Source organism: Gordionus sp. m RMFG-2023, chromosome 5 (assembly GCF_954871325.1).
Source record: "Gordionus sp. m RMFG-2023 chromosome 5, tfGorSpeb1-WG-v2, whole genome shotgun sequence".
In the NCBI taxonomy this organism is placed as follows: Eukaryota; Metazoa; Nematomorpha; class Gordioida; order Chordodea; family Parachordodidae; genus Gordionus; species Gordionus sp. m RMFG-2023.
The window spans coordinates 17,298,169-17,313,732 of NC_088779.1; the positions used below are offsets into that span (position 1 = coordinate 17,298,169).

Consider the following 15,564-nt stretch of genomic DNA (forward strand, 5'->3'; position numbering starts at 1 on the left):
CTCCCGAAAGGTTTACCTTACCCCAAAAAATTTTCTCATTAAAATTTAAAAAAATGGTAAATAATTAAGAAATGGAAGGTTTGATTTGTTTAACATTTTTTGGGTATCATGTCAAAACCAGAATTTTCGTTAAAATTAATACATTCTTTTAAATACATAACATAAATATTAAACACACCTTGCACATTCTCTATATTACTATGATAATGAATATCATTATAAATTAAATCATATATAAATAATGAGGAGGAGCGAAGAATATTATTTATACAAATATTTTTAATAACTACATATATTTTTCCAGTGATTATAATGTTATTTTTATAATAATTTTATAGTATAGTCAAAAGTTTCACATGACAAAAATATTATAAAATTTTTTTACATAAAAAAACTCAAGGACAATCTTTAGTAAATAATCAAAATTTATTTTTATCTCATAATAGATTTTTATGATTATTTCAAAAAAAATTCATTTATATCAAGGTTAGTTTTCATATAAGGAATGGTATATAATATACTTATTTGCTATTATTTTTTAATATAATATAATACACGTAACCTATACATTTAGATTAATTAATTTGTATCGAAAAATTTCTAAAGATAACATTAAAAATTGTAATAAATAAACAAAAATTACAATATTGAAATAAATTTATGCCCGTAGGAAAATACTTTTTTGCAAATTTTTTTATTGTAAATAAAGGTGAGAAATCTTTAATTATTTTGAATCTTCAAAAATTATTATTAAAATTAGTAATACGTTATCCAATTCCCATATTGGTATATAAATTTAAAATGATTCAAAAGTTCATGATAAAATTGAAATTATCTGAATTTTATAGAAGGGGTATTTTACAAATAGAATATATTTTTGATAACCAAATGAGTGCTATTTATCAACGTTAAATGATTTATTTAGCACGTCTTTTTAATTTTAATAATCAAACTTTTCAAAAATCCATTTAACAACTAGTGTTGTTAAATGGCTCGTTTTGAGCCGATTTTAAAAACGGCTATCTCAATATTTTAGCCAGAAAAATATTGCCTAAGTCTTGAGATTTCGATAATATATGTATAGACCTTTGTTCCTTCTATGAGCAAAATCTCCAGGCTTATATTTTTCTGGATGAAGTATTGAGTGAGCCGAACAACACTAATTCCATGTGCCGAATACCTCCTATCCTATAAGTTTTAGACTAATTTATAAGTTATTACGCTACTTGACTAAGAAAAGACATGTATTGACTGATTACGCAATTTGACTGTTACATAAACTTAACCCTGGCTATCCCACACTTATGTTTTGGTAAAATAAAGCATCTGCTTGATTCTTTTAGGGAATTACCTTTCTAATATTTTTTTTAGCCAAATAATTATATTTATTGGTAAATGTTAGAGACCAATTGATTTGCGATAAATAGGTATCCAACTTAAAGTAAGGTCTGGTCTGATCTAAAAATAAATTTAATTGAAGAGAAGAGAAAGTCAATTTTTAAGGAATGCGGAAGAATTTTTATAATAGCTAAAAGAAAATAAAGAATTATAGTGTTTTTTATCGAAACGAATTATAAAAACATAAGGAAAAATAATTAAAGATTTGTCAAAGCGAAAAAATTTCGTCCATATAAAATCCTGATAAAAATTTTCTACATAATGCTTCGATCCGAAAAAATATCCGCCTATATCTAGTTTGGTTGAATTTCTGGACAGTGCTCTAATAAATATTAATACAACTCTAATCTACACTTAATTTAATAACAAATGTGAAATTGCGTAAACTTTTTTTATAAAGAATATGTGATGCATTCCGATAAAGTATTGGCGGTAATACATTTGCGATATTGTATTCAAACTCATGGCAATGTATTTTCGTATTAACCAGTCGTAACCACATTAGACCATTGTTGTAATCCAAAAAGAAATGTACTTGCTTTTAATTTTAAAATGATTAATGGAGGCACGATAAATACACTTTTTTTCAATAATATTAAAAATAATTTGAGAATACTTCAACCTGTTTGGAAAGTTTAAAGGAAAACATTATTGGCAAAATAAAAATTAATTATCAGATTGACTTCATCTCAGAAGGAAAATTATAAAAGCAATGAACAATATGTAAAGCATGATTAGTGCCTACTAATTTATCCATCAGATATTCTAATCAATAAATAAAAACCAGTTATAAGCGAAATAAGAACTACGGCACGCCTTAAGCTGAGTCTTAAAATAGTATTTTAAATTACGATTCAAAAATCAATTACATCTAAATACATTAAAGTTTTTCCCTGATTAAAAATATTAGGAATCTTATGATTCTATAATCATTTGTTTCTTGTTCTTTTCACTTTATAGATATTTGACAATAGAAATGATATTTTCAGTGGCGTAGACAAGGGGGGGGGGAGTTGGGTTGAAACCCCCCTATCACCCCTCAAAAGAAAAATTTTTTTTAAATTATTTTTTATTTTATTTCAAAAACTGTTTTAATTTAGAAAAAAAATAAATAATATATATGATATTAAAATGAAATATATTTTTATGAACTAATAAAATATTAAATAACAATTAAATATATATTGTAAATATATTTTTATTGTTTAATTAGATATTTTAAATTTAATAATAAAATTTAAATTGTTAAACTAAATTTAGATAGTTTTTAAAATTTTTATTTAATTCCCACATGGATATAAGAAAATTTTTACTAATATTTAAATTGATTTAGAAAATTTATGTAATTTGATTTAGAAATAACAAAATCCTCAAATGACGATGGTAATGGTATTCACTTTTATAATATCTTTTATTTAAATATTGCAATTAGAAATACAACCAACATACTCAGGGAAAACAAATGAGTTAGCTAAAATAAAATCATCAAATGATAATGGTATAATTCTAAATTATCATTTATAAGAGTTTAAAAATGATAATGAAAAATTGTTGGCTGTGAAAAATATTTGGGCACCTGACAAATGCTATAAATTTCCATTGTCTTTGGATAAAAGAAATTTAACATTTCAAACATCGTGGCTTAACAAATATAAGTGGCTTGCTTATTCAGCTAATGAAAAGGGAGCTTTTTGTAAAGTGTGCGTCATTTTTTCACCAAGATATGCTGGACTCGGGTTACAAAAACTCAAAACATTGGTAAGTCAAGTATATATAAGATGGAAAGATGCTCTTAAAAATTTTAATTATCATCAACAAAATAAATTTTATCTCAATTCTTGTGAGATATCTGATGCTTTAAAAGCCATCTCTATGAATAAAAAGATATCAATATCTAATGTATTGAATAAAAAAAAAATTGATATTGTTATAACCAACAGAGCCAGAATAATTATAATAATTGATGCAATCATTTGGCTAGGGAGGCAGGGCTTAGCATTAAGATCTCATAGAGTATCAGCTGGCCCCTTAACACTTTCATCTTCTCATAATGAAGGGAATTTTAAGAAATTGCTGAAACTTTTGTGCAACAATACTGATAATTATATAAATCTTTTTGAAAGCTCGGTTAAAAATGCCACCTACCTTAGTCCATGCATTCAAAATGAAATTATATCCATATGCAATAAGTTTATATTGAAAGAAATTTCTACAAAAGTGATAGCATCACCATTTTTTAGTGTTCTGGCGGATGAGACATCGGATGTTGGTAACATAGAGCAATTATCCATAGCAATAAGGTTTATTGATATGGAATCAGGTCATTATAAAATGAAGGAACTCTTTGTTCAATTTATTGATTTACATGACACTAAATCAGAGACGATAGCCAAAGAAATTTTAGCATCCCTTCAAGATCTAGATTTAAATTTAAATCTAATGAGAGGCCAGGGATATGATGGAGCTCCCTCAATGAGTGGTCATGTTAAGGGAGTGCAGTCAAGAATTAGAGAGCTTTATAGCACCGCTTTATATGTTCACTGCAGCTCACATTGCCTAAATTTGATGATATCCGAGGCATGTGAAATTCGAGACATCCGGAACAGTTTACGTAAAATTTGCTTAATTTGCTTAATTTAATTGGAATTTATTAGATTTTATTATGTATTAAAGATATCTTTTTATAATTTAATATATTTTTCAATTAGAAACAATATCGTCGGTTTGTGACTTTTTCACACCACCCAAAAAGAGACAGTTATTTATCCGAACATTTGATGATATTGATTCAAATAATCCAAAAAAAAACTAAAACGATTTTGCCCAACTAGGTTTATCGAAAGACAACAATCAGTGAGACTCTTCATAGAATTATATGAAGTTATTTTTGCAGCACTCGAATCCTACGTATCCAGCAAAGAAAAGGATTCCTCAGATGCTGAATTTTACAGGCGATTACGAAGCCACAATTTTTAATATCAATTCAATGTGTATATTTTTTATTTAATTATACTTATGATTTTAGCAAAATACTTCAAAAAATTAATTTGGATTTAAGAGAGGTTATGAATAGGGCAAAGGATATTGTTGAAATATTAACAAATATCAGAGAAAATGTGGATGAAAAATTTCATGATATTTACAAGAAAGTATAGGAGATCGCTAATTTGTTTAGGATTGAAATTTTTAAACCTAGAGTAGTTTCAAGACAGTCAAATCGCTTAAATATTGATGCCTCTTCGATCGAGGATTTTTATAAAATAAATATTTTTATTCCCCTTATTGACACATTTTTATTTCAATTAAAAGAAAGATTTATTAGTCATAATTTTATTTTAAAAAGTTTTTATTTTCTTCTGCCGGTTGAGTCTGAATTGTTGATTACACATGAAACGCGAGAGGATATTAAGAAAATCTCAGAGTTTTATTCTGGTGATTTATCAGGATCGTATGATAAGTTACTTTGTGATGTCGAATTTTGGTATGAAAATCTCTACAGAATAGAGTATTCTTTGAGACCTAAAAATGCTTTGCAGGCTCTTTCCATGTGTAATTGCACTTTAGATTCCCTGCCAAATATCAAAACATTACTTTTTATTTTAGCTACTTTACCGATTAGTACCTGCGCCAATGAAAGGTCTTTTTCAACTTTGAAAAGGTTAAAAACCTATTTAAGAAATAGCACCGGTGAAAACCGTTTAAATGGATTAGCCCTTTTAAATATTTATAAGGAGATTATTCTAGATAAAAATTTGATTCTAGATGAATTAGCCAAATCTCAGAGAAAAGTAGACCTCTCTTTATAAATTCAAATCTATGATTATCATATTTTCTTAGTCATAAAATTTTTATATGCTAAACTTAATTATAATGAATTCTTAGTCATAATATTTATGTATTTTTAATAAAAGTATTGCTTTTGCAATAAGAAATATTTATAGATTATTTTGTATTAATTATAATTGTTAAATTATATTTTTTTAAATACCGTAAGAATTACTTATATTTTATTGAATTATATATTTTTCAAATATAGTTATTTACAATAAATTTTTAATATAATAATCTACATAAAAATTTCTACATTTTGAAATTTATTTTATTGTATATTATCTTAAAATAAATGCATAGTTAAATAAAGAGATTTTATTTATACTAAAGTATTTTAATAATAAATAAAATCTATATCTAAAATTTAAAAAGAATTATTTTTAACACTCAATCAGGTATATTGAGTGATCTTAAAAAATGTAAGGTTCGGAGAGCAAATTTTTTTCTTTCTAAACTATATGGATTAATTTACAATTGACTAAACATAGATTAAATTTTTAGAATAATGTTTTCAGTGTTCAGTCGCTTATTAATCATAAATATAGCCAAAATTGTTACTAATATTTTTTTTATTCATGCTTGTTACTATAGTGATTAGACACTAATAAAGCACATAATATTGCCAATATTTAAAAGTAGAATTTGGGGGCTTCTCCCCCAAAAAAATTTTAAACCCCCCCCCCCCCCATGGATAAATCCTGGCTACGCCACTGGATATTATTAAATTTATAAATACCTAATTTATTTAATTAAATTTATATTTATAAAAATTGGTGGGGGGGGGGGGTTATTATGAGAGATTAGTTCAACCCAAAACCCCTTCCCAGTCTACGCCACGGTATATGGATTAATAAATGTTTGGTTGATAAATATTTTGAAATGGTTCTTTGGAAAAGTGAATTACAATATAGATAAAATTAATAATTATAATGACAGTGATCCCAAATCTCATTATGTTGACATGGATATTGTTAATTAGGCATATATTTAATGAGATTCATAGAAAATGATTAACAAAAATTAAGATATTGTAGTTATGAATAAAGAAATAGATTTAAGGATATATTAAACGGAATGGAACATTGGCGTACGCAGCTGGGGGGGGGGGGGTAGGTGGACAAATCCCCCCCCCCCCCCCCCCAAAGCCAAAAAATGCAAATGCCGGATATATTTTTCAAAAATATTATTGTTCATATTAATTTATATTTGTTAATATTTATTCGTATCTCATATTAAATATATATTTTATTACATTTATTATCACATTCATACGTTATTTTATCAATTAATTTCGATTTCAAGTTTTCCGGCGTAATATTTACTTATTATTTTCAAATTTTTAGTGGCGTAATATTTATCTACCATTTTCAAATTTCTATTCAAATAATAATTATTTCTGAAACTTCTGGTCCAACAGGGGAAAGGAAATTGCAACCTTGTCCAACGAGATAGAGCCTCTTCCATCAAGCACTAACAGCTATTAAGGAGTTAGAAGAGCCAATTATTTGCTATTACTGAAATATTACAATGGCCTGAAAGAAATATTTCCTCAGAAGCAAGAAAATTATTGGATTCAATGCTTATTCCAAATTTTATTTCTCATTAGAATGTATCATTTAATTATACAACTATTTTAAGTATTACTTTTCAAAAACATGACAATGATTTGATTAAGAAGATGAGAACAGCGAAGAGCATTTTATCAGAACTCAAGGAAATTAGGGCTAATGTTGTTGAAGAATTTCATATTTTATATTATATTGTTGAGTCAAAAGCAGATATATTACGTGTTTAATACTTGTCTCCCTCGACTTGTAGCAAGGCAAGCTCATCGTTAAAACATTAATATAGGATCTTATCTTAGATGCAGATACATTTATAACCCAAATAAATGAATTTTTAATTCATCATGCAGCACTTACATCTGCAAATATTACTTCCACCAAAAGCCTTCCCAACCTTTTTCAGATGGTGATAGAAAAAAAATATTTGTTAGATTTTTATTATGAAGATGTTAAAGTATCTTATGATGCCTTACTAGCTGAATAACTATGTTTATAAGATTTACTATAGTTGATATAGTCCCAAAAAATGCTATGGATGCTCTGCATTATTTCAAACACATTTTAGATTACCAATGTATTAAAAGGGTTTATAAACTCTTACCATTAGTAAACTAATAAGAGAACACTCTCTTTTTTAAGAAGAATAACAGAGGCCTGCAGAAGTACCATTTGAAGGGCACGGCCCAGATTTTATTTAAAGATTTGGCCCGGCCTGGGTTTTTTTTAAAAAATTTTCAGGCCCGGCCCAGCTTTTTTAAAACAAATTTTTAGGCCCAGCTCGGCTTTTTTTTTTAAATTTTTAGGCTCGGCCGGCTTTTTTTAAAATAAAATTTTCAGGCCCGGCCCGGATTTTTTTAAAATAAATTATATTTATTTTTGAATTTTATAGCTAATAATAACGATTTCAAATATAGGCTGTTTTAAAAAATACAGCCCGGCCTGGGTGTTTTTTTTAAAATAATTCAGGCCCGGCTAAGTTGTTTGGGTATATTTAAAAAAATTAAAATACTGTCCGGCCCAGGGGCCGAGCCTGCTGGTCTCTGAAAAACATACCAAGAAGTACAATGTGTGAAAGTAATATGAAATGTTTGGATCTTTTGAATATTCATAGGCATTTGACGACAAGCAAGTATGAGATAATTGAAAAATTAGCTCAATCCAACGAAGATTAAATTTTAAATTAAAATATAACATACAAAATACAATTATTCCTAAGAAACATTTTGTTTAAAGGCTCAAAAAATTCAAATTTCTATTTTGTGTCATTTAAGTGATTATTTACATATAATTTTTTTATAATTTACATTAATTTAATGTGTGTTAGGAATAGTTATTAGTCCTAATAAATTTATGCTAGATAATTTTAAAAAACAATAATATTTCTTAAAAAAATTTATTATCCCCCCCCCCCCCAGACCAAATTCCTGCGTACGCGCCTGGAATGGAATGTAAATAACTAATCTGAAATATAAATGTAAACATCAATGTATTATTATTAAAAATTTTGGAAATTGGTTTAATGAAAATTAATTATTAGAAATTTAATAAGTAAATTAATTTTCATGTATATTAATAAGTTTTGAAAAAAAAAATATATAAGATTTTGAAAAAACAATATATAAGATTTTGAAAAAAAATTTATATAAGAATTTTAAATATTTATATACTAATTGAATTATGATTGATTATAAGATATGAATTAAGTGGATGAAATAATTTTTTTTATTTTAAATAATTAAATTAAAAAATATTTATAATTTAGATATTCCTAACTAGGATAAAAAATAACGGAAAAGCAACATATCACTGTATAACTATGGGTTTATATAATAAATATTATTCCTAAGAGGGTGGCTAAAAAAGGAACTATAAAAAAAGTAACTAAATATAATAATTTTAAAAAAATTTGTGGTCATTCAATTAAGGAGTGGATGCTTAAAAAAATAGATCCTAAAAAGATCCTCTGTCATAGATAAAACCTCTCATTTGGATCTCCGATACCTACAATTAATTTTTCCCGAGGCTTTTAAATAATTGGAAAGCTTTATCCATAACGATCTCTTAGGTATTGGTGACTATCGGCATGTTGAATGGAAATATTTGTAATGTAGTGGGCGATGCCCACATATTGTCTATTATATTACTACTGTAAGCACATTTAGATTTACTGTGTTATAGCCTGGACGGAGTGCGTTATAGATTTTAGATATACTGCCGAGAAGAGCATCGCAAGGTTGAAGTGGGGTATTGTCTCTAGCCATTCACCAGTTTTGGCTTTAATAACAATTAAGTTGGGATTGACTTCATGGTGGCTATTCATAATTTGATAATCAACGGAACAGGCAACAAGAATCCCAGTTTTTTGTGTGTGGGAGGTTGGTAGGATATGGAGTTGGTAATTTGTGTCCCATGTTTCAAGGACTAAGGTTAGGACGTCGTCTGGGATGAGCGGTTAGAGATTGAAAAATTCATAGGGGGGAAAGATTAGATGAAGTGAAGACCATAGATAGGCAGAGCGGTGATTGGATGCCAATTATTTCGGATTTATATGGGAAAATAACTTGTAGCAGGCGGAAGTCGAGAATCTTAAGTTAAGAAGCGATTCCAATAGACCTTAAATTTTAAGTTGAGGCCTGAATATCCTCATTTTTTAAAATGGGTGAGAATTTCATAGCATATAGAATTTTAAGGATCTTGAGGATGTTGTTTAGTAGGAAAAGGTTTGGTGAATAGGAAGTAACTTTAATTGAGATGTTGGGGTGTTGAGGGAATTAGTTAAAAAGATGTCATAGGCCCTCTTTCTCCCTAAAAATAATAATTTTTAAAATATTAAATATTGACTTATGAAACTTCTTTTCCCTTCAATTATACCATTTAAAAATTAAAAACAAATATAATAATTAAAAATTTATTGAATTGTAGTAACAATATGAAAATTGATATTGGATTATTGGATTGATAAGAGTAATTATAATGGATGGCAAAGCAAATATTAAAGATTATATTTGGAAACTGGTGTAAAAAAAGAATGTGGAAAATATAAATATTGTTTGACATTAAATATAATAGTCTTATGATAAATATAAGTGTATATTATATATTATATTCCTATAAAAAATATAAATATCAGTGATTATAAAAATAATATATTGGGAAAAATTTAAATACCAGTGAATATTAATTATAATGAAATTGTGATAAATATAATATAAAAATGATTGAGAAATAGTTGCATTACACTACACTGATGCATTTAATTACAAAATTTTTTATGAATATAGCAAATAAAATGAGGATTCTGATATATTAAATATGACCAAAGAAGAATGATTGGAATCAGTAGCATGATAAAAAGATATTACCACTTTGTTAATACTATGAAGACGAATAGAGATAATCGATGAGGATTAATATGAGATCACTTTAAAAATACAATGATGAAGATTATGAGACGACCTCAAAGATATGAACAAGACTATGGATTTAAATTTTAAAAGAGGGGGATTGTAATACGTTAGGATGTGATTCATCAATCCCATCATGATTTTATATATGATGCGAAGATCTATAAGATTTGCTGTGTTCATTTTCATGTATAAATGTTAAGATCATATGTAATGCTTTATAATATAATAAAGAGTGTCTTAATTAATTGATGGTTATAATATTATGAGATGACTATATTGCAAAATAGAATAAGTCTTATAAGATACATAAACTTTTTCAGATATGTCTTATAAAAATAATCTTATTATATATTTATAACATCGTTCTTTTTGACTGGTCGCTGAAATTCTTGATTGGAAAGAAGATCAAAAACTAATATAGGGCTTATTATTGACAGAAAATGATGATTAACTGTAAACTACTTCATCGAGGTTATCAGATCATAATGACACATTGTTTAAGCTTTTGTGAACAAGATAATATATAGATTTTTTAAGAGTTTATTGATAAATATTGTAAACGAGCACATAGCACATCGGAATGACGGTGAATTAGAATTTATTTCCTTACACTCAAACTTTAAATTGATACCCATATCAAAATTTTATTTTTACACTCCCTCCCATCACCATCCATATCAATATCAAGTTCAACCAATTAAGGCCAAGAGTGTACACTTTCAGTCAAAAGATAGTTAAATTAGCCTCTACCTATATGAATATTTTGTGTGATTAGAAATATTACTGATCCCTCATCAAGATACGTCCATTAAGGGGGAGGAGGGGGGTTGGCCTCCTGTGGATTGATCTTTTGATTAGCAATTGATTGATACATTAAACGTATCTATTTATACAAAAAAGACCACTTTGTAGATAAATATAACAATAAAATTTACACGTGAGTGAAAGCTAAGCTGCTGTGAGAGCATAGCACTAAGCTGCTGCGACAAATGCTCCGTTGGTAATTAGTCGCGAATTTAATTCCAACTTCGGGTACTATAGCACGTCTTCACTAAATGTGTATTGGTATAATAATATCCATGTATATGAATATTCCTATAAAAAAATACTAAATATGATTGATATCTATTGGCGATTTATATATACCAGTTTTTAATCATCTGTCATATCATTGAAGTAATAGCTTATTATCTATGACACTAATTAAAATAAATAAAAAAGAAGACTGCCTCAGAAGGAAACTTCTGTGTTAATATAGGATTTATTCTTTCGGTTATCCATTTTATGAAATAAAATAACATCATCGCATATTTCCTTTTATTTTATATTTACAAAGGACATTATAATTTAGCAGGAGGAATAGGCACAGGTCAGTAAGCAGGAAGTTTCAGTTGAGGGGAGTCTACAGTTGAGATAGTATATTTTTAGGGGCTTATTTTTCCATAATTTTGAGGTCATGCTTTGGAGCTGAATAATTTTCGAGTGGGTAGTCAACCCCTCCTTGTGGCTATAGGGCCGAGTACGCGCCATTTGTTTCCATATAAATTTCAGGGGATAAGGATTTCACACTCTACACCACCTACTCACGAGGATAAAAATCACGCACCGCTTGGTTGAATTTAATTAATATATTCACTCATGCTCATCATATGCAATCTAATAAATTTTTTCCTTTCATATGTTTTTTATTTAAATAAATATATTGTATTATAAAAAAAGGAAAAGCATATAATTATTTTTTTGAAGACAAAATTAATTAAGATGATAAATATAAAATTATAAAAAGAGGAAAAAAATTCAAATTGATGTATAAAAATGAAGATAGTAAAGAGAAACTAGGAAGGAGAAGGAAATAAGTTAAGGAGGCATGGAAAATTATTCGATGAAAGAAATAAAACTAAGGTAGTTAGAACGAATAATAGCGGTAGCAAGCCTTTGCCGTAAAAAATAATAATTTATTAGGCTGATCAGTCTTTTCACAAATCTGTCTCACTAATTCTTTTATAAAGCATTGCGCTTTATTGCCGAGAGTGGTAAGAATAGAGCAGGCAATATCGATGGAGCTGTATTTGAGATTTTACAAGTTTCTGCAAAGGCGAGTTCACAGACGTTGTGGTTGGATGATGATTCTAGATAAATGCAGATGAAATCTCAAACCAGAAGCTGACCTCTTGACTAAGGAATTTGGGCCATTGTCTAGACATTTCCCATCAGTTTTATATATGTAAGCGGTTAAGATATCAATTGGGATCTTTTTTAATCGACTAGAAAATTATTTACAGCACAGAATTTAATAATTTCTTTTTTTTAAAAAAAGATATTTAATTAAAACATTAAAAAAGTAAAGAAGAAGTAATCTATGAGTTCCACGTTAGAAAAAAAGATGATAAGAAGATACTTTTATGAAGAAACCCTTGATATTTAAACCCATATATGAAATCGTGAAAAATGATCCATTTTTTAATTTTCACTTAACAAATTATGTATTGGAAACAAAAACTTAGTATATTATATTTATTAAAATCGCGAGATCTAAAAATCGTAAATATTCGGAAAAAAAATTGGCAATCATGAGAATTTTGTAAGTCCATTGAACGATCGCGGAATCCCAGAATGTATTCTTAAATAGCGGAAGTCCATAATGTCTTGTTAAAAAAATCAATATTTTTAATTTATTTAATATTTAAATTTTAGTGTCACTAATAACACGGGCAGTTAGAACAAATTAGGATAGGTTGGAACACAAACTTGGATAAATTGGAATACCTAAATGTTTAGTTTCAAATTATTTTACACAGATTTTATTGATTTAATAGAATATTATGAATTATATTTATGCTAAATGTTGTCTACATGATCTGATTGTAAATCTTATGGGGTAATGATATTGGTAGTGGTTCGCTGTTTAATATAATTTTATTATATTATTTTTTTGAAATGTCTATACTAACCTTACCCCAGTGACCATTTTAACCTTAACCATACTTGACCTGATCTAAGCTCTAGCTTAGTTAGTCCAAAAGATGATTAAAATGGAGATATTTTTTTTAGATTATATGCGCTACCCTTTGAAATAAATCATATTTTTCTAATTATTTTGTATATAATCTTATATTATTAGATTAAGGAAATATAATTAGTAATTATCATTCATTATAATATCTAAAAAATAGGTAATATTACATAAATACACTGATATTATATCTAAAAAGAAAATATGGCAATAATATAATAAAAATATATATATCAAAAAGAATTACTTAATAAAAAAAAGGAAAACAATATTTTAAGTTAAGTCGGAAGGACTTAATGATCCATAAGATTGAGATGCAGTTTTATCTATAAATTTTAATTGATATTATTTGTCATAAATAGTATCTCTTGTATGGGTAGCAAGTTATTTTTCGTAATGTTTCCCAATTGCCTAATAGTTTTAAAGCTTGAGGTCTGAGTGAATAATTAGTTTCGGATACAATTAATATTACTTTATTATAAAATATATATGAAAGGATATAAGAACTTAATTAATAGGAAGTATTTAATTAATCTATACCTGCAGCTGAAGAATTAGTGAGAATAAGTTGTGTATATAGATGGCCATTGAATTCATCAATAATTTCATTATCATAATCATATTTAGCATCACAATTTGATATTAACCATCATTTGCTCCACCTTACCTACATATGGTGATTTGACTAAAAACTTATTTAAAAACGTTGGCCGCCTAATCAGAAAAAATTCTGGGAAGCCTTGCGAAGGTTTTTACTTAAGGCAGAGGATCGCAATAGCCATTCTTAAGGCTAATTATGTTTGTTTTATCAATTCGATCTCTCCTGATGATTAGGTGAAGGAGGTTTTGAATAATTTTGCTGCTTTCGCTTTTATTTATTCTGTATTTTACATTATTTTATGGTCTATGACTCAATATTGTCCTTTTGTCATTATTATTTTTTTTTTCGTAATCGTTTACTAATTATACTAATTATATATTTTTCATTTTATAAATTATACAATTATAAATTAATTACATGATTTTATATTGCATCAATTTTAATATGTATATAATAATCCGCGTAAGAATTATCTTTTTTCCTTTCTTATCTCCAATTCGTCCTCCTTTATATATCATCTAAAATAAAATACAATGTTAATCATTTTAAGTTAGTGTCTTTTAAATTCCAATTAATATATTTTTTGGAAATAATAAATATAACAAATCTTATTTTCTTATTCGAGTTATTTTAAATATGTATCAAAGATTTATATTTATTATTGGCTTAAATAAAATTAAATATAATTATTAAATATATCCAGTAATTTAATTTTATTAGCGTTTATATTATAATACCTCATTTTAGCTAAACTAAATTAGTTACGAATTTAGTGAACTAAAAAATTTGATTGTCCAAGCATGCCAAACTAATTTAGAATTTTGCATCCAATAATTTTTCTTAAAAAGTAGAACCATATTTATATCCCGCTATTGCTTTAATATAATAAATTATTATTTTAAAAAATTGCAACCACATTTATATCTTCCTATTGGGGGGAGAAGGCGAAAATCAATCCAGCCATTTTTCATGGAAGATATTTTTACTAGTATTTATATAATTATATTTGGTTTAATGTCATAATATCTTTACAGGATATATTGAATATAAAATGCACTACTAAATCTAATGGAAACATTAATAAAAATATGAAAATGTCTCCGGTTATAAAATTCATTAAATTGAGAATTATACTTTTTGTTATTTTAATAGATAGCACTTCAGTTTTTTTTATCCTATCAGTATTTTTCATCCAATTTATCAACAAATATTGATGACTTCCTAATCTTCTATTTTAAAATTTATCATTTAATTATTGATATTGTAAAATATATAGCTGTCCTGTTAATTGAATTATCTAATTAAATACAGTGATCCCTAACTAACTGCCTAAGCTATTACAAATTATCGACCCCTCTTTTTTACTGACACATTGGGAATGCAGGCATGATTAAAAATTTAACATTAATTCTTGACCTAAAATACTCTATAGTGATATAGATATTTATTTTTTATAAAACTTTTATTCTGAATATTTTTTTTCCAGTTTTTAATTATTACAATTTTATTTTGCAACTATTTAGTTCATTTTTTTTATTAATATCAAATTCTAATTTACAGTAATTATTAAATATAAATTAAGTTTATTATAAGACTTTTCTAAATAAAAAAAAAGTGTTTAGACGTGTTTTTAATTAAACCAGGTGGTTAAATTTTTAATATAAAAAATAAAGATAAAATTTGTGTTCCAACAATTAAGAACAAAATTCTTGATTTGATTTTAACAACGTTAAAATTGCCGTACGGAAT

At 26.7% G+C, this 15,564-nt stretch overlaps 1 long non-coding RNA gene across 1 annotated transcript; it reads left to right on the forward strand.

Moving 5' to 3' along the window:
• The first annotated feature begins 429 nt into the window (after positions 1-429).
• Positions 430-15,103, forward strand: LOC135930510 (uncharacterized). Its single transcript, XR_010572796.1, has 2 exons — positions 430-486; positions 13,842-15,103. It is a non-coding gene; the product is annotated as an uncharacterized LOC135930510 (long non-coding RNA).
• The last annotated feature ends 461 nt before the right edge of the window (positions 15,104-15,564 follow it).